The following is a 26,219-nucleotide window of genomic DNA, read 5'->3' as shown; positions in this document are numbered from 1 at the left end:
TGTGTGGCCTTAGCAGCACAAATGCATCACGGCTGCAACGCTGCAGTGTGTTTAAACATTTGAACATTTCTGTGGCTTCAAACCAGCAGCTGCTCTGTACTCAGTCGTGTTTGTGTGTCTGTCAAAGTGATTGTTGTCTTTAAAAAGCCTTTTGTGTTGAGTTTTGTGAGCAGTGCCGAGCTTCTCTGTAGTCTAAGCTGAGTCGATATATTTGATTCCATGTTTGGTGTGATTTTCAAAGTCAGCAGCAGCAAACCCATACGGTAAAAAAATACATTTTTCCTGGCCAAAATATATTTCAAATATATGGTAAATATATTTTGTATTTGTGATGCTCCAAAAAAATATATTTTTGAAATTGAAAATATATTTCTTTCAAACCAAAATACATTTCAAAACATATTTTAGGGTGAAGAAAATACATTTCCAACCTTACAGTAGAATGTATATCAAAGTATCCTTTATTTAAAATATATTTAGTGCAATAATGATGATAATGATAACAATACTAAAAGTAACATGTTTTATGCACATCTGCAAAAAACAGTTGGATTCAAACAAAACAGAGTCAAAGGTCTATCACGAATTAGGTTGTTTATTCATTTGCTTACAGTATTTCACATTACACAATATCTCACTATAATGTAGCGTTCATTGACTTTGAAATTATCTGTCAGTGATACAGTAAACAAGATACAACAACTGCTATGTACACTTTAGTTTTTGACAATATATACAATTTAGTACTTAAAGGAACACACTCCACTGTTTTGGAAATAGGCTCATTCTCCATCTCCCTCAGAGTTAAAAATGCAGCGTCTTCTTTCTAGATCCGTACGTTAATAGGGCTCTGGAGCGTGATCTTACGGGATGGGGCGTAGCCACGATTTTTGGTCAAGGCGCCATATTAGCAGGCCAAACAAATGCTTGCTGTGTGGTCGGTTGTAATGTTAGATTGCACTACCGACAAAGGAATAAGCTTGAAAACAGGCTCTCTTTTCATTGTTTCCTCACCTGGAAACATCATGAGGGAGCTTATGTGTTGGATGTTACCAAAAGAAGGCGTCTAGCCTGGATAGCAGCTGCGAGACGAGCTGATATTCAGTTCTCTACCAGCCACAGATATCTGTTGGTGTGCTCCAGTATTTTCATTCAGGTAAGTTCTAAATAAGTTCATATTATTATTTATAGCCTGTTAATTTTATTTTCAATAGCACAAACTTAGAACAAACATGCAGAACTACCTTCTATTTATAGAGTTGCTAATTATTTGGCATTATTGCAGCAAACCAGCCTATGAAATGAATGAAACAAATCCTGACTGGGTTCCAACACTACACATGGGGCACTACGAAATCCCTGCTTCAAACTACATGCTACATACCACCATGCCAATCAGATTACTTCTTCCATGTGTGGGTAAAAAGGTGACCTTCCTGGATAAGATGGCAAAGGTTTGCTGCCTTTTGGTGAACATGTGCCCCAGTGTGGTAGTAAAACCACAGAAAAAAGGTTTTGTTAAATACTCTTAAGTCTTGTGCTGTTTATGTAGTGATAAGTTTTCAAAAGAGACAGTAAATTACTGAATGCTAGTAGTGGGTGATATTATACAAATGCTGTCATGATTTTATGTGAACATTTTGTCATTTGTAAACTATACATAACATTTTTTCTACATTGTAACTGATGTGATGTTCTACAAAGTGCTTTTAATTAAAAATAGGCAAACATTTCTTTGTTTCTTTATTCAACTTTTGAACAGTGGTATTTAGTAAGTACATATTCAGTAAATGCAAAGTATTTACATGGCCCCTTAAATTAAAACATTATGGGTTATTCAGAACAGAACTATGCTTGGAAAAATATTGTCCCATCAGTTGATCCAACTCCTCCACAGTAGCAGGTGGAACTTTTCTTTTTTGAGGATGGCTTCTTTTACCTGTCACAACGAATGGTCTGTTTATGTTTTGATCAAGAACCTTTTTTTGGGCAGCTGAAGAGGAGAAGTCTATCTTATGGCCAACCTCTGGCTGTATCTTGGTCATATTACCCAGCAAAACCCAGTATGCAGGTTCATCTGTAACAGTCCTTGTGCCACAGATCCTCACTGTTGCTTCTACATTAAACAGAAGAGCAGTGACATGGCTGCAAGTCTTCACGACTCTAGTCATACAGCTGCAGTGGGCGGCTTCAACCTTCCCTGTGATGCTCACAATGACCTGTGGCTGCAATGCTGCAATTCAGTCTTTAAGAGTGCAGGACCTAAAACACACACAGACAAAGTTCATTTAAAGACAAGAACTTTAATAAGCCAAGGCCGACACAAATGTGTTTTATTTACTTTCAAATCCATTTATCATAAATGTAACAAATAAAGTGTTTTTATGTATCCATCTATAGAACGCTGCATGTTATATTCTAAATCTGCATGTTTCTTTTTAGAAACCTATCAGCAAAAAATGAACCTAAAGTATGTAATGCAAGGATGTAATCACTTTCAAGAGGGAGAAAACATAAAGTTCAACTTTAAGTGACAATTATGGACACCTAATATGACAAGGAGATTCTGCAGGTCATTAATCAATGTATAAAACTAAAACAGAATGTATTTTTAGTGACACAGGACACAAACAAGGAAGCAAGATGTGTAATTAGGATTATTTATAATAAATATGAATTAATTAGGGCAATTTCTTTAACCATAAAGAATAACTAAATCCTTCAGGACAATGTCACATCAATGCACTGAACTCACTATGTTATCCCTCTAACAGAGCCTCTACATGTTCTCACTGTAATTTCCCCCTCACGAATGAATTTTTGCTAGCACTAATTTGAATGTTGGGGGGAATCAAACGCATTTTACTCGCAGTACTCAAGCTGACTTACCTTTGCTTGAATGACGGCGTACTCACAACGTGGAGGCTTAAAAATAACCAAATCTTGTACCCAGTCCTTGGTGAATTGGATGTGCGCCTCCAGAGATTTATAATTGCGAAATTGGTGCGCCATGTATGCTCTGACTCCACAGACAAGGTATGAGAGTAGATCATGCTAAGTCAATAGCGGTTTGGTCTTCAGGGTTTCTACTCCACGGCTATATTTCATACGGGTCCACATTTCAACAATCAAGTACCGTCTCTTTGCATCTGGACAGAATCTGTCTCTATACCGTCATTTTCTTTTGAGCTACGTTTCAGAATGGTTCGTAGCAATCTTGTTTTGATTCGTGACCTGCCAAGATGGTGCTGCGCTCCCACAATGCATTGCGACATTACGTCAACTCCAAAGCCCTTTGCGTGCAGGAGTGTATGCGCATGCGCATTGCCACGGTGGTTTAAAAAATAAAGATATAATGAAAAGTAATTAATAAAAATTAAATATTTAAACATTCCCACAAATGTGCAATGAACGTGCAAAAACTCTCTTTAGTAGTTGTTGCTGTTTCTTTCTTTCTTTCTTCTTTTTTTTTTTTTTTGAAAAATAACGACGTCTCTGAGGCGCGAAATCTGACAGCGAGAGGAACGGCCGGATACAGGAGACGGGAAGAAACAAGCCGATTATGTTCGCGTTAATTAAGTGGTTGGAAGATGTAAAATTCTCAATTCTGCCAACTGAACATATACGAGATTTTAATGAGGATGAATAATTAGCCGGCATGGAGGAAACGGACCTTTATTTCGTGGGGTGGCGACAAGAAGCCAAGGCGGGTGGCCAGTCTAAGAAGCCTCCATCATCAAGCTAGCAGGTGCCTTTTCCCATATAATATTACTTTATTCTCGCTTATTTGGAATGGAAGCGTAGAGCTGCCACCCAGGCAAAAGAGAAATATAAGTATATCACGTTATAACGTGAAAAGTTTATCGTTCTAACAATATACTATCATGTTTGAACAACATTGTACGAAAAATGTACATAATTATCACGTCCGTACAATATTGTGCGAACGTGACAATTATGTATATTATAATAATGTGATATTATATTATACCAGTGGTTCTTAACCTGGGTTCGATCGAACCCTAGGGGTTCGGTGAGTTGGTCTCAGGGGTTCGGCAGAGCCTCCGCTGTGACGTGCACGGCTCATTTTGTGCACCAGTAAAAAACATATCTACGTCTAATTTGAAAAAAAAAACACACTTTATTTTTCACTAAAGAGGGGTTCAATGAATGCGCATATGAAACTGGTGGGGTTCGGTACCTCCAACAAGGTTAAGAACCACTGTATTATACAAACATGAAAAGCATAATGTTAGAACAATAAACATTTCACGTCATAACGTGATACAGCTCTATTTTTCTTTTGCCTGGGTGGCAGCTCCACGCTTCCATAATTTGGTAATCAAAATATGTAACTTAATTAATTATATTGTGACGTACTTTTGCCTTTTCTTATTATTCTGCCTTCTCAATAACTATCAAAGCCTATTCACATTTAATTTGGCTTTCACAGAAATCCTACCTCTCCTTCTGGCTACAGAGTACTTACCAAGGTTAGAAACAAAGAACAGTTATGCTTTATTAATGTTCGCTAATTACAATGTTCCACATTTCCTTGCTTTTTAAGTCATTTTTAGGCTTTTTAGAGTTTTTGTTTTTTATTTTTTTAGCAGTAATGTTTCTGCCTATTTATTTCAGCCCATGAAATCGAATGCAGATCTTCCTAATGTGAGATTTACATAAATGTAAGTAATTTTGTTTGTCATTGTCATTAATGTTGTTGCTGTTGTTGTTTTTGTGCAGTTTGCAATCATATAAACCTAGCAAACATCAGTCAGCACAGTGACTAACCTAAACAGATTCTTGCTTTATTCACATATATTATATGTAATTATATATACCTGCACATTGTACCTAGGGTTGCAGCCACTTGTTGTGACAGCCCTGATTGTACTTATACACTGCATCTGAACAGGGAACAGTCTGCCACATTAATGTATTTTTAAGTGACTTGTTTGTAATACATGAATTTGTTTCTTACAGATGTCAAAGTCTCAACCTCATGCTGCCCTCCCCCATCCTCCTAAAGTAAGTATTTGTTGTTGTGGTTTTTTATGCGGTGTCTGTGTCACATGCTAATCATAATTATTGAAATAACTGTTTTCTAACAGATTTTCCAAAACACTAGTTATGTTTGTTGTCATTCAGACCAGTACTACTGCTTAGACATTGTTTAGTGGTCATGCATGTTTGACAAGCTCGTTATGATACCAAAACAGTAGGCCTATCACAATAATCGATATATCGACTTAACACACAGTACATGTACATGACCTCAATAATTGTTGATGATGTAATTTATGTGCCATTATATTTACAAAAATAAAATATAATGATAACAAAACAATAACATTAAATAACATTGTTTTCTATTTGTTAGAAAATTTACTATTTATTCAAGTTTTTAAGGTATCTAATATTTTGATTCCTAATTTCAATGATCTAAATACTTTAAGAATTAGATGTTGGTTTGTCAATTGAAAGTGTGTAGATCTTGCATTATTATGGTGTTATATTATGATTATACATTCAAAGACATAAAATGGTCTTAAAATGACAATGACATAACTTGTCGCAATTGTTTATGGGGCAATATACCGACCAACAAAAAGTCGTTATCGTAACAGGCCTTCAAAACACACAGTTTTATGATTGATAAATTAAAAAAATAAATACATTTAATTTCTCTGAGATTCTCTAATATTCAGTTACAGTTCACAACACAGCTACCCGTACATGCAGTATTATACTGTAAATATAAATCTCTGCATTTAGCATCCCACTAGAAGCGTCACAGTTACTGCCTCTTTTTTTTTTTTTACAAATACCTGTACTATTACTAACACATTTACTGTTTTACTTTTAGCCTGTGGATACAAATGCAGATTTCCTTAATGTAAGTTGTGCATTTTAATTACATCATGTTATTTTTATTATTATTTATTTATTTATTTTATTTTACATTCAAATATTTCAAGCTTCTTGGTTAAAGAAGCTTGATTGCTAGTAGGTAAAGAATAGTTCACCTATAATTCATATTCCCAATTAATTTCTCACCTCTGATTGAATGCCTTTGTTTGTTTTCCTATAACAAAACATTTTTGCTGGATATATATGGTGAATTTATATGCATAGATACAGTCGTAGTGCTTGACACATGCAAACAGCAGTAGATGTACTAAAAAGGAAATAATTACAATCATGATGTTGATTGCTGATGTCAGTATATATATTTTAGAGGAATGTTTTGTTTTTCACCCAAAATAACTATATTGCTTCAGAAGAGATTTATTACCCTACCGGACTCTTATATATTGTTCTGTTTTTTGTTTGTTTTTGTTATTTTCAGGTTCAATGGTGCGTGTTCTTCTAATGGCCGCCTTCCCACTGGAGGTTTTGATCCACAGCAATTTAAAAGGTAATCAGCTTTGAAAGTCAGTTCAAATGGTTAGCTAATAGTACTTTAAAAAGCCTACAACTCTGTCACCAGTTTCTTTACCAAAAATTACCCATAAAAGTATCGCTCAATAGCATATAATTGTAGTTCAAATGTTTAGTTGTACAAATATCAAATTTTTGGAAATCTAAAACTAGTCAAACACTCAAATGTTCATGCTTTTTATAGGAGGACAGAGCAAAACGGACATCGGCGCAGAGTGAAGAACTGCCCTTGATAAGGACACTATGACAGCCATATATAGTAAGTGAAGACTTTCTGTGTATCTAAAATTGCATACACCACAAGTAACTTACTTTGCAACCATTAAAATAGGTTGTAAAGTAAGTTACCAATACAAATAGGTGATGATGCATTGTAGTGGTTGGTCTCAGACAAAGAAGGTCAACAGATTTATGAATGCTGGAAGGTAAGGAGAGACGACCAAAAGGGGTGTTAGCATTACTGTAATGTGAACTGGATAGACTTCCCATCTAGGAAAAAAAAAGAGGTAAATTATGCGTAAAATATATCTGTATTAATATCTGTATCTGTATAAACAGAAATATCTGTTTGCTAAATGAAGCCAGCTAACATAAATCACATTTTTATTTTAACTCTGATAAAAGTAATAGAACTGTGACTTTTGTTTGTTACAGTGGGGGTAAGGAAGGGGTTTCCCAGCGTGTCCAGAAGGGCTTTGAGGATTGCAGTGAAAGCTGGGGGAACTGAGACTGTGTGTATATATATATATATATATATATGGCTCCAGCAGATCCCGGGAACAACATCGGAGATCTCTGTCCAGAAGAGCGCAGTCCTGGGAACAGCTAAGATACTGCGCAGGACCCTCAAGCTCCCAGGCCTCTGGTAGAGGACCCGAGCTTGAAGGATAAACCGCCCGCAGGGGCGTGCTGGGTGTTGTATATATATACACACATATATGTATATGTGTGTGTGTTTCTTTTAGAATGTTTAAGTATGTAATGAGAATAAACTTATAAAATGAATATTCCTTGCTTGATTGATATGCTATATGTATGTTTTAAACATCAAATAAAGATTTCTTTCAGATGTTACATGTGAATGTGTTTTCTTAGAAATATATGAAGGGTTAAATTTATATTTTTTTGAATGATTTTAAATACATTTAAATTGTATTTTGAAATATATTTTATTAATATATTTCAAAATATACAAAAAATGGCCAAAAAATATATGTGCTAAAATACATTTTAAATATATAAATATATTTTAAAATGTATTTTAAAATATATTTTTTTTACCGTATGGGCAAAGCTACACCAGAGGGTTGTGCTGTGTAACAGGTTGGTGCAGGTGGTGTTATCTACATTTGAACATTAGGCAACAGTCTCATGAAGACACTTTCTATTGTTCACTAAAGACCAACAATAACAGAGACAAAGGGAGAGCAGCAGAACTAGTGCTAACAATTAGCACTGCTAGCCTGCCCACCAACACCAGCTAATGTTCTAAAAACGATGATCAATGATTTTGCTGTAACGGCTCCAGCTGTCTGTGTCAGGGACACGTTGGAGATGAAGTGAGTGATCCAGTGACAAAGGTTTGGAAACCTGCAGTCAGCTGAGACTAAAGGAGTCACCTGACCGAGAGACCAAATGTTTCACTGAGAACGTCCAGATGAACAGAATCAACCTTTGGGATAATCTGTTCCACACATCCATGTTTCACTTACTGCATTATATTTCCTCATTGCTGTGCACACAGGCCTGTGGCTTATAACCAACTCCAAGTTCAGACTCAGAGGCTGCTGAAGCTGTTTTCTGGAACAGAGACGTGTTGGATATAAAAGCAACTCTTCTTTATGTGTCAGCACTGAGGAAAGGAGCAGCTTCGTTTCTAAGTGTATGAAGGACTGTAGCAGTGTGTGTGTGAGCTTTATTTCACAGACAGAACCATGTCAAAAACACAACTTCAGGTAAAAACAATACAAAATCAAAGAGTCTGATCAGAAGGATTAAACAGAGGCGTGTGGGACTGTTTTTAACAGACAGCAGGTTAAGCCAGGCTGGAGGAGTAAACTGAGCCTCGGTGTGAGCACCAGTGTGTTTGACAGGAAGCTGAGATAAACAGTCTGGAGCCCATTTAGTGCTTCATATGAAAGTGTGAGGATTTGAAAGCAAATCTAAAATCAAGCAGGAGTCAGTGTGAGAATGATTTGTGCTTTTCCTCAGTCAGATGCTGGGAGTTTCAGTTCATCCATGTTCAGCGTGCTGTGCTTTGTGTAACAGGAGAATATGACAGTATAAATCAAGTCTTCATGTCACTGAAAGCCTCCACAGTCTGCTATGGAGGTGCATCAGTTTGGATTTACAAGAAGAACATTTCTTAAACCTGCCACAAGATGGCGCTCCAACAGAAGGGATGTCCACAGTGTAATACAGACACACACATACTGTGTGAATGTGTGAGTGAATGGGCTTTCAACACAAGGCTTCTGCTGCTACCTTTAATGACATAATTAGCTAACAAGAACAAACTGTTAATTACCAGCAAAGAACGGCTCCAGATTTTAGCTGATGACCATTTTGTGAAACGTTGATTACATCAGCTTATTGTTGATTTTTCAACCTTAATATCAGCTGCTTTAAAGGAGCCTGGTTCTCTCGCAGTAACACTTTTCTTCACTAGATGCAGTGCAGGCACAGTCTGTGTTTCTAAACTACACACTAATGTTCATTGTTGTGCAGCTAAATCCTCCCTCTGGATGGGAAGAATCCCTGTCAGGCTTCAAACACCTGGCTTGGTGTTCTGGAGCTAATGTGTCACCTGTGAGGACTCTGAGATGAACACACAGCAGACACTTCAGTTCTCCGTCTGTGTGTCCTCAGTTTCCCAGCATGCCTTGGCTGTGGTGGTGGAGGTGAATGAGGGGGAACATGCTGCTCTGTCAGCACTCAGGTTTCATACCTGGTGATCTCAGAGGACAAAGCGGCGTTACAGCAGCGCACGTTGATGAGACCTGATGCTCTGAACAGTTCAGACTTCAGCCTCACTCTGAGAAAACAAACGACTGACTGTCAGCAGCAACTACACCTGCTCCATCAGTGACGGAGAGAAGAACTGAGACTGAGAGACATACAGCTGCAGGTCAAAGGTCAGAAACGCCCGCTCTTTGTACGGGTCAGGAGTTAGTACTGCAGAGGTCAGAGGTCAGCTTGCTGACAAACCATTTGAAACAGTTTGGAGCTAAAAGCACAACAGCAGAGGAAAGAAGAGACACTGCAGAGATGATGCAAAATATTGTGTTTTGTTCTCAGCTGTCAAAAAGTGTAACACACGTGTTCCAGCACAGCCTTTGTGTACTTTCACTTCTCCATACTGTCCATTGGAAATCCTGTTTGTTACTTTTTGATTTCAGTCCATGTGTCCAAAGCAAACTTCTGTCCCACACTTTCTCTGCTGACTCTTCACCGATGCTCAGATGATCTCAGATGATTTCACCAGAACTCATCAAAATTCGGGCTCCACAGAAACCCAGACGTCACTAAACAAGCGTAACAAGCAAAGTGAAAACTGGTCGTTCAGCTTTATTGACCAAAGATAAGCTCACATGTCACCTCATGACACAGACACTTATTTCCACAGCATGCACGAGGACTGACAATAAGTGTCTATAAAGCCACTTCTATCTGCCACACCTGTGCTTCTGTCATGGTTGCTCTCCTCTCACTCTGTCATTTATCCACAGTCTGCCTCCCTCTGCTCCGTCAGCTGACGTCCTCTCTACACCACCTGCTGTGTTTTATCCTGCAAAAACACATTTAAGAAGCGTTGCACCGAGTAACGGGAGGAACTGCTATAAAATCCATTTAAAGGAGGTGGTGCTGAGTGCTGTGACTGGGGTCCCACCACTGACATCACGGGTGGAGGACATGTTGGAAAACTGCTACAAAGTGCTGTGCAGCCAGCAGAGCTTACAGTCTGTCCTGTGTGTCATACAGGCTCTCACACTTAGTGTTTCTGTGACACATTGAAGAGAAGTTTGTGTTGTTCACAGTTGTGCTTGTACTGAGTGACAGCTGACATGACCTAACAGGAATAATGTGTCTGTGCTGAATGAGAAGTAACACACAATGAAGTCTTGATGCATCTCAATCATCCAGGAAAGTGAGTCTGTTGCTTCTGTTCATCTGGACGCAGCGTTTTGTGGGAGAAACGTGTCGTCATCATCAGGTGACGTCTTCAGTCTCAGCTGCAGGTTTCAGTCTTACAAACAGGACATTTGCATAAAGACTGAAAGCAGCTGCAGGAACGATGGGCTGGGAGCTCCGTTCCTTCATCTTAATTATGCAGATTCTCAGGACCATTGATCAACAACCACTGATCCATGTCCATGAGTCCCATTCACAGAGATGTGGGAATGGCTGCAGTCACAGCATGTAAGATGGAAATAAATGAGAAGTATTTAGCTGAAGTGGATTTGATTTATGTTAGTTCTTTTTTAACTTGTAGTTCTACATTGGAAGATTATTGTGATATTGGAATATAAAAATACATTTATATTCTATTATTTTCTCAAAATAAGCGTCACACTCGTGGAAGCCGGTGTAGCCGCCGAAACGCCTGCATTTATGGAGACTTTCAGCCCCAGGTAGGCCAGTTATGGATCTTCGGATCCACATTATGTCAGCATAAAATACATACTTAGGCAGAATTTTGCAAATATCTATTTTTCATTTTGTAGCAGCATAGAGCTTTTTTCCAATTATTTTTTAAAAGTCAGGTCAAGGCTCCAAAAGCCCAAAGGCGATATAACAGTTTGTGTTTGCTACATGGATCATTGTAGTTCAGCTTTCCTTTGTTATATTTCTTTAAGAGCTCAAAATGTGTTCATTACATAAATCAAATGTAATTTTCTCTGTAGCACTTCATGGATTTCATAAGCAACACACTGTAGTTGTTCACACAAAGCATAAAGGTAAAAACAATATACACAGTGTTATCTTCATTTTAGATGTCACAAAGTATTTGCGGCTCCCAGTGTTTTCCCGAACCCTGACCCTTTGCGTGGAAACCGGGTCCAAAAGGCTCTTTGGGTGTTAAAGGTTGCTGACCCCTGCACTAGGCCCAACTGACACATATATTTGATTCCAAATACAAAAAATAATGTGTAACCTGCTGGAAGAATGTAGGAGGTTGAGACAGGATCTCAACACTTGGTGTCTGCAACAAAAGACAACAATATGTGGGCCGATCGTGGCTCAAGAGTTGGCAGCTCGTCTTGTAATCGGAAGGTTGCCGGTTCGAGCCCCGGCTTGGACATGTTGTGTCCTTGGGCAAAAAAGCACTTTGGGGTCCTTAGGGACGAGTAAAGCGCTCTACAAATACAGGCCATGTAATGGCAGAAACGTTCTCTAGTGTAAATCCTGACTAGTTCATTAACTACAGATCAGTTTCAGTGAACATTATTCACAGAGGGATCTGAGTTCCTTATACCAGACTCTACAGAAACTGTAACACTGTACAGCTCTGCGACTCAACAATATGACAACAATGTAACACACACTAGAATCATCAAATAAAGCCCCACTAACCACTAGAACTAGAACTAACTAACTAGCACTGGACACTTGCATATTAGAGATTTCTACCACCATAGGAGGCGAGATATCATCCTTGAACCAGAGCATCCAGCCCTCAATTTCGGACATAAAAAGCGACGTGGCCAGGCATGATAACACTTTGACTGAACTGCAGGACTGTGCCTCGAACCACTCTGACACCATCGCCACTCTCCAGGCCACTGTGTAGCGTTTGTCTGCGGAGGTAAAGAAGTTAGATGAGAGATGTGGAGCTCTTGAGGCACTCCAGGAGGAATAATTTAAGAACTGCAGGAATACCAGAAGGCACAGAGGGACCCAAGATGACTGAGTTGGTTCACACCTGTTGGCGGAGGCGCTATCTCTCGAGGAGAAGCCACTCATCGATCGAGCACATAGAGTGAATCGCCAGCGTCCCAAACAAAGTCATCTTCCTCGGCCCATCATCTTGAGATTGCACTACTACCACATTGGTGAGGAAATTCTGCTGAAAGCTGCAGAGAACAAGAACCTGATGTATAAGGGTTTTTAAAATAAACATCCTCCCAGATTTCCCTCCCTCTGTTGGAAACGCAGAGCCGCATTTGCAAATATGAGAGGAAGACTACGTGGGATGAAAGGCGTCAGGTACAGACTGCTATACCCTGCAAAGCTGTTAGTGACCCATGGTGATGTGAGGAAAAGCTTTAGCGATCCCAAAGAGACCGTAGACTACGCGGAGAAGCACCTCTCCCACCCACCTTCAAATGTATTAAAAGCAAGGATATATCTATATGTCTAACGCTGACACAGCACTGTGTTTCTTCTTTTCCCTTTATATTCCATGTAAAGGTGAATATGGAGCGTTTATGGAGCTCGTTTATTGACCAGCTGTCAGTTAGAAGGTAAGAGTTACTAGGTTAACAGAGGTTAGCAGTAACAGTACGGGGAAGTATATTGTGTTGTTCTTTTGTTGTTTTTTATTTTATCGTACTTTACTTTGTTATTTTGATTTTACCTGTTGTGAGTGCTTCCCGTAATTCTCCTTTTTCTTGCGCCGCTGCGGCCAGAGTTCACAACATTACATATTTTTGTATCTATAAACAGGAAGCTGACACTCTCCAGACTTTATCAAAGGTGTGAGCGTCACAGCAGAGGCCTTTGTGTCAACGTAGCTGAAGACAAAACACAGAAACACATGAAGGAGATTTTCCTGGCCTGGATTTTATACAAATATTCTGCAGTACATCAAAAATGAAAGAAAACCATTAGTCAACATATGAACATCACCTCTGAAGTTACAGAGCTTTGATTGGAGACACAGCTGAGCGTTTTGCATTTTGCATAATTAATTACATAATTAATTATGTAACCATAATTAAATGGTTACATCATCTTTAAAGTCCCCAGAGATCAGGAAAAGGGCCTGAGGGTGCTGTGTTTGGAGTCTGCTGGTTACAGTGTGCAGGACCTCACAGGCTGCTGCAGCGTTAGCAGAGGGCGGGACATACACAGCTATCATAATCACGTGTGTAAACTCTCGTGGTAGATAGTACGGTCTCATGCTAACCGCTAGCAGCTCAATGTCCTTACAGCATAGCGTCTCTTTGATAGAGAAATGCCCAGAGTTACACCATCTATCGTTCACAAACACAGCCAGACCCCCTCCTCCCTTCTTACCACTCTCCGCTGTTCTGTCATAAGAGGCTCAGCAGCTAAAGCAGCACACCTGGGTCTCCCAGCCTATTAAAAGCAGCCCTTTGCTTCACCTGCTTCACTAAACATTATTATTTTAAGCAGAGTGGTGTGATTTATGTAGGCATTGCTGTGTGACAGGATGACTTTTCGTGCACACCCACCAAATGAGGGCGCACATGCTTCCACGCCCACTGGTGACTGCACACATCCTTTCAAGGAAGCATTTCATTCATCCCTAACAAATGGAACAAAACACTGTGCAGCGTGTTCAGGTTTGAACGTGGCCCTGGCCTCTCTCTGCATCCACCTGGCACATGCAACACACATCCACTCCCTGCTGAGCTGCTTGTATTTGATGTGTTGAAGTTTTGGTAAAGTTTGAATAAATTCCACTTTATTTATAGGAACATTTCATCTGTGGACTCCTGCTTCCCCTCTCCTTGAGCCAGTTTGTGACGGGAACATGACATAAGAAAAGTAATTTATCCCTTTTTGATTCTGTGTATCTGGCGCTCATCCAGTGAGTTCACACTTGGCAGAAACAGACTGAATTTGTCTGGAGAACTTTGGCTTCAGCCAAGTTAGATAAACACACTGTGTCTCTGTCAAAACAGCAGTGTAGTTGTGGCACCCCTGTGAGGGAATGACCACATGAATATTATTTTGTGTAAAACACTCATGTAACGGGACATTTTTCATTGCTATATGTATTTATTTTCAGTTTCTTTAAGAGGATAGAAAATCCATGTAACGGGGATTCATTTTATGTTAGAAAGCAGTGAGGGCGGAACTTTGGTGCTTGCTCCGGGGTTTCGGGGAGCAGTAAGTGGAGCCCACCTTCCGCTGCTTCCTCAGACACGTTCTGGAGGAAAGCAGAGACGCATCGTGTCTTCCTTACTCTGCTCTTCACCTGCTTTTACAGGTCGGTACACGGTGCTCGCACCGAAAATGTTGTTTATTGTCACCATGGTTACCCACGTTAATGTGAATGGGAGAGTTAAGGCGGTCCGCCAAAGTTATTTATATGTAAACACGGGAGAAAACCAGAGGAGTGTCCCGCGCGACCGCACCGCGAGCCCGCTCGTTAGGTGGAGCGCTCGTGAAGCAGAGTCAGTGCGCTCCTATGCTCTGTGCAAACGTGTTGTAATGCTCCAATCAAATCAGTTCTGTGAGATGTGAATGTTAATAGTTCTGTTAAAGTGACTGAGTAGATTAGCTAGTGTAACACAAGCACTCTGAGCAACTCTGTGTAGCTAACAGAGGCATTCATGGGTTGATTCAACAAGCTGTGTTTCATGATGCACTAAATAGTGATTTTGCCAGTAAATTACTGGAGGGAACAAATGTAATGTATTTACCAATGCTGTTATTGAATAGAACTGTTTAGCCAGTAAGACACTGCAGAAGACAATGTGATGTGTTTATTGATATGATAAAAGGATGTAGCTGTTATGGAAAGAAGTGTGAACTTGAGAAACTGAACCAGTTAAAAAGAGTATATTTCACTGATGTTGTGAAATAAGTAAATGTAATTGATGTGAATGAGGAACCAGCTGAACAGTATATTGAAAGCTCATGTTTAGTGTTTTATAGCATTTATTTGTGTGAAATAAATCAGACTCAGACACGTTCTGGAGGAAAGCAGAGACGCATCGTGTCTTCCTTACTCTGCTCTTCACCTGCTTTTACAGGTAACATATTTGTCATCGAGGTCTTCATCCTTGGGACCCGTAACATAGTAACTTCTTCATTGTTATACTTCTATAGTTTTCCCATTTTGTGAGCTGTGGATGTGGAAAGTGTCTCAGTGACACATCCACATGAAAACGGCGTTACCTTCGTTCATTTGCACGTCAAATGAACGAGCTGTTTGGACTTTAACGTCACAGCTGATGCTTCGATACTCGAACTCAAGAGTTCAGCTTCCACTCAGAGGTACAAGTACACACAGCAAAGATAAACGTGTACACAAGGTTGAACCCACAAGTGCACAGCTCCAACCAGAGATGGGCAGTAATCCGATTACTTTTTTCAAGAAACGAGTAAAGTGAGGGATTACTATTGCAAAAAAGGTAATTAGATTACTGTTACTTTCCCGTAAGCACGCTGCGTTACTGCGTTACTAAAACCGCAGCTGTGTGCAGATGAACAATGGATAATCTATCGAGTGTGGAGAGAGTGTGAGCGTGCAGCGTTTAAAGCGTGGAAGCACTGACCTTACTTTGAGTTTGACTCTGTAAAAAGTGACAAAAACATTAGCATCCGCTGTTCACTGCGTGGGAAGACAACATGCTCACTCACTATGTGTTAATGGGCATGCTTATTTATAACTTTGATAAAATGTCATAAAAATAATTCCATGCCAGCTCACCATTGGTGATCAGGTAGTTTCTGTTCCAGTTCCAGTCCCATAAATCATGAAGCTTGCTGCCAGAAAAGCTTCAAATCTCCTTTGAAAGCTGTTTGTGGTCTTGATTGTGGGAGCTTCAGTTGTCTGACTCCAGCTGCCACACAGTGCTCACTGATATCATTTGCAAAAACCCCAGTGTGACAATATTTATCAGTGAAGCAGAAATCAGGAAGTGACGACTTTTCTTTGAACATTTGCTCAGGCTAAGCTGTGCTTTCTACCACAGTTGGGAATTTCCTGGTTTACAACAAATTATTGTGTCAACACCGCATAAGATTTCAAACTACAGGAAAATCACTGGAGTTATAAGAGGCAGACAACGACACACACACCACATGCATGCTGTTGCTATTTATTGTGGATTAACCTGTCAAGGGCAAGAACAAAAGAATTCTGCCTCAAATACAGGAAATCATAGCTTTCCTGTATTTCCTCCATTGTTGGCATGCTGGTTAGTGCTGTTGCTCCACAGTAAGAAGGTCCTGGGCTAAATTATCCATGAATGTAAACGGCTGTGTGTTTCTATCTGATAGACTGGTGAGCTGTCCAGGGTGTACCCTGCCTGGTAACCTATCACTTCAGGGTTATTTCCCAGCCCTGCTGCAACCAGGATAGAGATAGGAGGATGGTAGTTGTTGTAGACCCATTCAATTTCAATTGAAGGATTAAAATGTTCCAGGAGCTCAACTTACTCCATCTGAACATGTTTCAATCGTGTTTTATGAACACAACATGCAGGTTTACTGAATATGAAAAGGTTGTGTTGATTTAACTCAGTTGTTTAAGTTTCTGCCAAAGCAAAACCTTTGTGTGCAACCAGTGTCCACTATTGAATCAAGTAAATCCAACATGTTTTTGTCAGTGCAAAAAGGAGTTACGGTGCCTGTATTCCTGCACAATATTGTCCCGGGAGGGAGGAAAACTTTCTGGTGAAGTTTTGGTTGATTTTTGGGTTTTGCTTGACACTAGGTTGATTTTATCAGTGAGGTTTGGATTGTTTTCTTTCTCTAAGAGAGAGAAAGATGGTTTTATGCTTGGACATGTTTGCAATGGGCCCCAGTATTTGTTACTTTATTAGTATTTTATTGGTTGCGTTTGTTTGTGCTTTTGTTACAGTGCACTGAGATAAGAACATCTGAGAGGTGTGATCCACCGGTGGTGATATTTTGGTATTTTGTGAGTTCCCGATTTAACAAATCAGCTCTTTAATCCAGACCTGAGAGGTTGAACTTTAAAGCGCTATAAAATATTCTTACTGGAAACAGTGGCAAAGTGTTTTTCTCCATGATTATAATGGGCTTGGGAGAAATTCACTTATATGTGACATTGATCACATGAGAAGTCCTGAGCCTAAAAGGATTGCAGCGAGTCAATCCAGTCCAAAAACAAGGAGCTGTTTTCCTTTAAAATGATGACGTCATCTTGCTGGTGATGGAGGCTCGAATAGGCTGCGCGTGAGACTCCATTATCAGCAATATCTGGTATGAATGTGTGTGGATGTATGCATGTGACTGGACTGTGACGGACTGACGACTAAAAGTTTAACTGACTTGATACTGAGACAAAAACGGTGCCGACTTTAGGATTAGTGAATGTCCACAACAATTCACCCAGCCTGTAGAAGAAGGGTGGAGGTTTTGTCTTGCTTTGTTTGTGCAGGAGCAGAAGGATGACAGAGACTAAAGGGGGAGGCTGTAGCTTCACATGAGTGTGAGCTGCAGACTGAACCCTTTGGTTGCTAATGTTGAGTCACTGATGTTTGCATTAAGAAAATTGTGTTTTATTAGCTGTGTTTTAATTAAGGTATCACATTATATTGTTGGGAATGTTAAATGCTAAAGTGAAGAAAAGCTTTGATTTCACTCATGACTGAACATGTTATTATTAACCATAGCAGGCCACTGTAAAGAGTCAATTAGCTTTTATAGAGGAAAAAAAGGCCAAAAACTCTGTTAATACCTATGAATAACAGGCAATGATAGACTTGTCACATTCAAAATAGAGATATGTAATAACAAACACGGGTCCGTGTCATTTAGGTTCTCCATTGAAATAGTCAATCATTTAGAAAAGTAGAATATATATATATATGTCTCAACGCTGTTTCTCAATAATATTAAAAACCTAAAAACTATTGTTGTGGAAGATAGAAGTCACTGTGACAGCCCTCTGACTGTGGAGGACGTTTGTAATCCTATTTCTGCACTTAAGGCCAACAAATCTCCCGGCACAGATGGTTTAACTGCAGAGTTTTATGAATCATTTTCTAATCTCCTGGCTCCGTTCTTACTGCAGCTTTTCATAGGAAGTGTAGAGAATAACATCCTCCCTCCTACTCTTACTCAGGGTCTCATAACACTTATTCCAAAGCCAAACAAAGACTTACTTCTTATTGACAATTGGAGACCCATCTGTCTGCTCAATGATGACTATGAGATTATGGCTTTAGTACTTGCTAACAGAATGAAAGAGTTCTTGGACACAATTATCGATGAGACACAATCAGGCTTTATGAGAAACAGACACCTTTCTAAGAACATGAGACTGGTTTTAGATCTACTTGATTACTCTGATTTGGTATCTGACTATAGCTTCATTCTCTTCCTGGATTTTTAAAAGGCTTTTGATACAATTGAACATCAATTTATTTTCCACTCTTTGGAAAAATTTGGCATTTTTCTGTAAAGCTATCAAAACCTTGTACACGAATGGCAATAGCTCAATTAAAATGATTAAGACTCCACCCCGAGATTTGACCTGTTATACAAGGAATCAGCACAGCTGATAAGGAGCTCATCATCAGCCAGCTAGCTGATGACACCACACTCTTCTTGAAGAATGCAAATCAAATCCGTCCAGCCCTTAGTGTTATTAGTGATTTCTCTGAGGCATCTGCTTTATGTCGAAATCTAAAAAAATGTGAATTACTAGCAATTAAAGGCTGCACTGCAAATGCTCTCTGTAACATTTCTGTTAAACAAGAAGTCACATATCCAGGACTGTTAATATCCAAAGACCAAAAGTCAAGATGCTCGTCAAACTTGTCAAACAGTGTTGGGGAATTCTCAATGGTGCTTGGTGCCATACCCTCAGGGACTTTAATGTTATATAAAAACACTGACAGCTCAATATCTGCCTCAGTCACTCTCCCTGATCCAGCTGAGTCAGCAGTGGGAAAAATCTGCTTTTCACAGGAACTTGGTAACAGCAATAAGAGAATACGTAGTTTATTCCAAGAAGATATCATGTCTCTCCCATATATAGAATATCTTACTGGAACCGACATGTTCCAGATATCACCTGGAAGACAGTCTGGATGATCCCATAAATATCTAATTGTGAACAAGGTGAAGGAAATCTCATATAAAATTCTTCATAAATGTGACCCAGCCAGTCACTATATGGTAACATTTAAAAGAGACATAAATACTAATTGAACTTTCTGTGGGGATCATCCAGAAACTGTGGCACATCTCTTTTGGTTCCTCTACACAGAGATTCTGGAAGAATTTAGCAGTTTTGTTATTGTCCATATTTTAAGGGAGTTTTCTTTACGATGGAAAATGTTTTATTCTTTTTCTTTAAGTTCCCCAGGATGAATGATAAATGTTTTTTTATAAAAAATTTGTTAATACTTTTAGCTATTTTATATCCATGAATGTAAGTTTATTAATAAAACACCATATTTCTGCCTTTTTATAAGGATATGAATTGTACATACAATCAATTTCAGACTCAACCAACAAAAAGCCTCTCAGAACAATATTTATATGTTGATTTTTTTCGCCTACTCGTATCATCATTTTTTTACTCCTGGTTCTGTATGTTCATGTTCTGTTCTTTTGTAAACTTCATCTGTTTGTATGTTGTATACTCATTGTGTTTCAATAAAGTTCGATTTAAAAAGAGGTACGTTCTAAACGAAGCTTCAGACGTCACTGATCACGTGACTCTGGCCAAACGAATCAAGCCTCGACACGGTGCTTCTGAAGCAGCGCGTTGATCTTTCTGACACACGCACCGGAGCGTCAGCTTCAAGCGGACCATCACTACGTCTCACATCTAAAGGTGTCAAGGTAACTTTGAACTGAGTTCAGTCAATCTGGAGTTTTTCCAAGTTTTCTGTTGCTCTCTGTGAGAGAAGAGCGTTAAAGGCGGGGCTCTCCAGAGTCCAGCAAAACAGGAAACCACAGCTGGGTGTGTGTAAGTGTGCAAACCAATAGAATGCATCGTGGTGGGGGGGGCATCACGGGCAAGAAAAAAATAAAATAATCGGTCGTACCCATGCTTCCCCGACGTCATGCCAGCGCATATTGGGAAATTCGTAGGCACCGATCGGTTTTCTATCAGCCATTTGCTGGGAGTAAGGGCGCCCTCCGTTTGCGAGGTGCGCCTGCTGCTGGCGGCACAGGGAGGAGAGGGCGGGGAGTCTCTGGCTGGCTGGAGCGGCATCTAATAACCAACTCGCAAAACAAAATAAAAACAACAAACAGATATTATGATACAGACTTATAATCTGCACCGATGTTTTTTCTAAATTCTATAACGTGAGCGCGAGAGCCCTCGGTGCGCCTGCGCGCTGCTGAAGTCAAAGGAAACTTTATTGTCATCTCCGCTACAGACAGTCCAGCATATAGAGAGACGAGACGACGAGGCTGCAGTTACAGCGGTGCAAGTAAACAAACAATAAATATAAGAAGAGTAAGAAAATAAATCTACACTTTAGGACTCGGGGTAAAGGATCAATAACAATTTAAATTTATAATTTACAGTTTGATGATTTAAAGTCTCACACAAGCCGTCAAAAGGGGCGGGGCCGGCTGCTTCCAAGTAGAGCACATTTCATTTATAATGATGTAAATCCAAGCCCATCATGGATTCACGATCTGAATCCTGGGTTGTGTGAAATCCCAGAAATCAACCTTAGACAAAGTGAATCTGTGAACTAAGGTGTAGGTCTGTTAGGTTAATTGTGCTGATCCTCGGGTTGGGGGATTTGTGTTTGTACTGGAGCGCAAAATTCAAACCAATGGAAGATGGACAACAAAAGTTCAAAGCCATCAGGTGCTCAGGTTAGAAAAAAGAGAAAAGATGCAGGTAGGCAGACGTGTGATTGGATAATGGCAGCTCATCCTGAACCAATCAGACTAAACTCCAAACAATACATTATGTTACAGATTTTAATATTAATTAGTCATTGTTACTTGTTGATTTGTCCTTTTCTCATTGTGTGACGAATTATGACGACTGTTTGGTAGCTGTTATTGTCTCTCTCTCTCTCTTCATGTGTGTTTCTCTGGTGAAACAACAGTTTTGTGTTAATGTTAGGGCTGCACGATTTTGCATAAAATGAGAATCACGATTTTTTTTGGCTTAGAATTGAGATCATGATTCTCTCATAACAATAAATAAACATAAAACAACAAATGTCTCACGTTTTGTTGTTGCAGCAAAATGTTGTCCTGCTTGAAATTCCGTCTCCACCGTTGCTCGACGCTGCGTGTACAGAGCAGGTAGTGCAACAATAGAAAAATAGTTGCTGGACGGCACTGTGTAGCGTTTGCCGGTGGCTGATGCCCTCAGACATTGGTGTGTTAGTGGTTCTTGTCCACTAGGGCTGGGCGCTCATGTATGTACCGGCTCACTCCTTGGCGGCCGCTTATCGGGGCCTGGAGCCTGGGGCTCGCTCGGGCCACTTCGGAGGCGGGGTGCCCCCGGCCTCTCGGCCTGGGGCTCGGTCACTCAGGCGCAGCTGGCTGCCGGCGGAGCTCACGGGCGCGTCACTGCAACTCCCCCTGGCTTCTGCTCCGCGGCTGCTGAGTGAGCCCTCATCTGGGACTCTCCTCAGCTCTTTCCGGGACAGTGGCGCAGCTGCCCCTCTGTTGGTCTTCCTTGGTCTCTTGTGTTCTGGGGGCCTCTGGATGTCTGGAGTTTTGATCTCCTCCACACCTGCTTCACGCCCTGGAGGACGGGGCTGTGGCCCCCCCACACCCTCTAGCAGATTATTACATGAAGGAACCTTTTAAAAAACAAAAAACAAGCGCGTCCATGCTCACAGGTGTACACACGGGTGATCACACCCACAAACTACACCCTTTTTGGCTCCTACCTCAAAGCACACTGTGTTCTGTTGATCTTATGTGCTGCACAATAATGTTTAACATTTAGTATTTACTGTCATATTCCCATATATCATTGTGATGTTGTTTATTCTATTACTCTTGTTCTCTTCTGCTTGCTTTCTTTTTTCTTTCTCAGCAGGTGATCCAGGTGATTGATACATTTGATCTCTGTTGTTTTTGCCTGATGATTGGTTTGAGTCTTGACAATCCACATTGCTGGCGTTGCATCTTTCAATGCCAGCAATGGCAGGTATCAGTGCTCAAAGCTTTTGTGTTTGTTTCCAACAAGTTGCCCACCTCGGGAAACAAAAATGTGTTCTTTTACTTGTCAGATGAACATATGAGACACTTTGACTCTTCAGTGCAGTGTGGAGCCTAACAAAGATCTGTTTTGTGTCCCAGCTGATCAGCAGGAGGAGGAGAGTCTGACGGAGCAGCAGAGGAACATTTTCAGCTACTTGGACTCAGCTCAGCCACTACAGAGGAAACAATGAGCTCAACACAGAAGGTGACAGACAGAGCAGGACCATATGACCAAAGATATTTATCACCATATACATTTGAACATTTGCCATAACGATGTAGCTGACGATAGAATTGACAGCAGACAAAATACTTTCCAGCTGCACAACTTTATTAAAAAGCCATCAATGTATTTTCACTGAAACAAGCAGCTGTTGTTTATGTGCATTAAAGTTATATAAAAATGTAACAGTGCAAATGCAAATTCCTCGCTGACAGTTTAACCAAAAGGCGTTTCCAGTGGAAACTGGCCGACACATCCTGAGCATAACCATGTATAATATCCACTAAACTTCAGAAGAGGTTATACAGTCGTGGCCAAAAGGTTTGAGAATTGCATAAATATTGGAACCTGGAGAAGTTGCTGCTTAAGTTTTTATAATAGCATTTTGCCTGCACTCCAGAATGTTATGAGGAGTGATCAGATGAACTGCATCGTCCTTCTTTGCCATGAAAACGAACTTAATCCCCAAAAAGCCTTACCACTGCATTTCATTGCTGTCATCAAAGGACCTGCTGAGACCATTTCAGTGATCGTCTTCTTAACTCAGGTGAGAATGTTGGCGAGCACGAGGCTGGAGATCATCATGGCTGTATCCCGATTCAGGTTCTGCAGCTTTAAAGTCCTCAAGGGCCGCGTACTCAAAGACCGCTAAGGCCGAAGTGCGAGGCTCGTAGGCTCGTGAAATGGGACGTCTAGCCTCCGTCGCGCTTCCCGGGTTGCCTAGCAACCATGATACTAACAGCTGGAAACGTTTCATACAGCTTTGTTTGACAGAAATGAAGGAGAACATATTTAGTTCATTTGTTTCTTTTTATTTTATTTTTTGTGTCCCGTTTGGATCTTTAGCCATCAGAATTGTTGTCTTAAGGCCAAGAAAGATGCCAAGCGGATTTATTTTACCAAGTGGATCATCATGGCCTTGCCATATTGGTCCATTTGATTGACCTTTATTATAATTATGAATTTATTTTATTTTCAGTTGCTACAAACGGGACAGACATGACTGTGGGATAGGACAGGGGGAAAGAATGAAAGAAAGAGAGGGAGAGAAAGAAAACCAAAGGGGAGAAGAGACGGTGAGAGGGGGGGAAGAAAAAAAAAAAACACAAACAAAACTCCTGGGTCACCTGTATGGAGAAAAAAAACAGAAGAGAAAGCAAACAACAAAGAGCAACATAATAAAAACAGCACCATCACAATAAACTAGCTAACAGTAGATAACAGTAGATACTAAATAATAAACGATATTGTGCAGCATGCAAGATAGACAGCGCACAGTGTGCTTTGAGGCAGCAGCCAAGAAAGCTGTAGTCCGCGTCTGTGAACACCTGTGTGTACACCTGTGTGCATACCTGTGTGGATCAGCATGCTTGTATTCCAAAGGTTTCTCCATGTAACGATCTGCTAGGGAGTGTGGGGAGCCACAGCCCCGTCCACCAGGGTATGAAGCAGGTATGGAGGAGATCCAGGCCCCAGATATCAAGAGGTCCCAGAGTACAAGGACCCGAGGAGGACCACCAAAGGGGGGAGGAACCGTGCCACCCTCCTGGGAAGAGCTGAGTAGAGCCCCAAAGGAGAGGTCACCCCGCAGCTACGGAGCAGAGGCCAGAGGGGGTTGCAGTGGCGTGCCCGCGGGCTCTGCCGGCAGCCAGCTGTGCCAGAGAGGACCGAGCTTCAGGCCCAGAGGCCTGAGGGCATCCCAACCCCCGGGAAGGAGCCCAGCCGGGCCACAGGCACCAGGCCCCGCCAATCGGCCACCAGGAGTGAGCCGGTACATACATGAGCGCCCAGCCCTAGTGGACAAGAACCACTAACACACCAATGTCTGAGGGCATCAGCCACCGGCAGGGAGTGTGGTGAGGGGAGATAGGCCTCCGTACTTTAGAGGGCCTGAGATGAACCCAGAGAGGTGGAGTCTAAGACCCAACCTGACATATAGACACAGACGTGCATTCCCACCCCATATGCACCACCAAATACTCGGCACTCACCCAACGTGTAGACAGACACAAATAGACACTGCACAGACAGTCGCACTCCCCAAACATACTCTATATCCCAGGTCCAGGTACCCCCACCCTCAGAGGGGCAAGCCGCACCTAGACCCAGGAGATGTAACCCTTCTCTCTGGGGTGGAGGCAAGCGGACCACCTCCTTATCTGCAGTAGCAGGGAGGCCCCGCATCCCAGACCCCAGTCTGAAAGCCAGCCCTGACGGCTAACAGAACCGGGGTGAGTGAAGACCTCACTCATTTGTTTCTACATGAGCTCTGTGTGATTTGATGAGTATCTGAGGCTGAGACCACAGGACTGTGAAACATGATTGTTGGGCTTCATTTCTGTGCTGAACAGTCGTTTAAGATTAGCTGTAAATAACAATTAGCTGATGTTGTTCATGAGACTAAAGTCATCTCACTGTGGTAATGTAAATATAATATGGCCAATATTATAGTTATTATATTAATCACTTCACTCACAGACAAGTATCTGTGACAGTGTGTATACAGATGTCTCATATATAAGAGACAAATATTGTTCCTTCAGTATGTTGGCATTATTACATTTGGCTGAATGCTTATATGTGTAAAAAGCAAATGTAGGAGCTGTGATAACTGTGTCTGATAGAATGAAGAGTAGACTGATATATGAAATATATAGAGGTTTTATATAAATAGAGTGATGTGTATATATAAATAGAGTGATGTGTATATATAAATAGAGTGATGTGTATATATAAATAGAGGTTTTATGGAGATGCCATCCTTGTGTTTTAGTGGCAAATAAATTTGGCATCGGCATAACAATGAAATGAGATCCCATGCCTTCTAAGGATAGAACCCAGAGGCAATAGATACAGTGAAAAGAGCAGTGGCCCTAAAATTGAGCCCTGTGGGACGCCGCATGACAGAGGAGCAGAAGACGATTCGTAACCGAGAAGGCTGACAGAGAAATATTATTATTATTATTATTATTATTATTGATTGCTTATATTTGAACAATTGTGAAACCTCACTGTGGATGTAAGAGTGAAATTATGTGGATATCTTGAATCCACTTTATTGTGTAATATTTTATGTGAGTATTTGACGGAAGACGAGCAACATCTGTTGTGGAAGCTAACGGGGTTCCTTTAGAATAAACAAACATAGGATTTATTATCACTGAATAATTCTGTATAAATCTATACAAATTATAGAAATATGTAATAGGAAACAACAAAATAATCTAAATTATAAAATTGTGTGTGTGTGTGTGTGTGTGTGTGTGTGTGTGTGTGTGTGTGTGTGTGTGTGTGTGTGTGTGTGTGTGTGTGCGTACAATCAGGAGGGATGGGCATGATTTTAGTGTTTGAACAGTCATGAATTATCTTTAACAGCAGGTTGGATGTAATGTGTTAGAACTACCAGCAGGTGGGGATAAGAGACCTTTAAGGTGTTTGGTGCCACGCTCCACCTTCAGGTTTA

The 26,219-nt window shown here is 40.6% G+C and overlaps 1 protein-coding gene across 1 annotated transcript in view; it reads left to right on the top strand.

The window, feature by feature from the left end:
* LOC147336975 (protein NLRC3-like) overlaps positions 1 to 26,219 on the top strand; it is a 465,583-nt gene that overhangs the window by 47,794 nt on the left and 391,570 nt on the right. The window lies entirely within an intron of this gene.

The sequence above is a fragment of the Aulonocara sp. 'chitande type north' Nkhata Bay genome, linkage group LG3 (genome assembly GCF_057382095.1).
Source record: "Aulonocara sp. 'chitande type north' Nkhata Bay isolate Kocher_YH1m ecotype deep benthic linkage group LG3, A_spYH_male_GT1.1, whole genome shotgun sequence".
NCBI lineage: Eukaryota > Metazoa > Chordata > Actinopteri > Cichliformes > Cichlidae > Aulonocara > Aulonocara sp. 'chitande type north' Nkhata Bay.
This window is presented reverse-complemented; position numbering and strand designations above follow the sequence as displayed.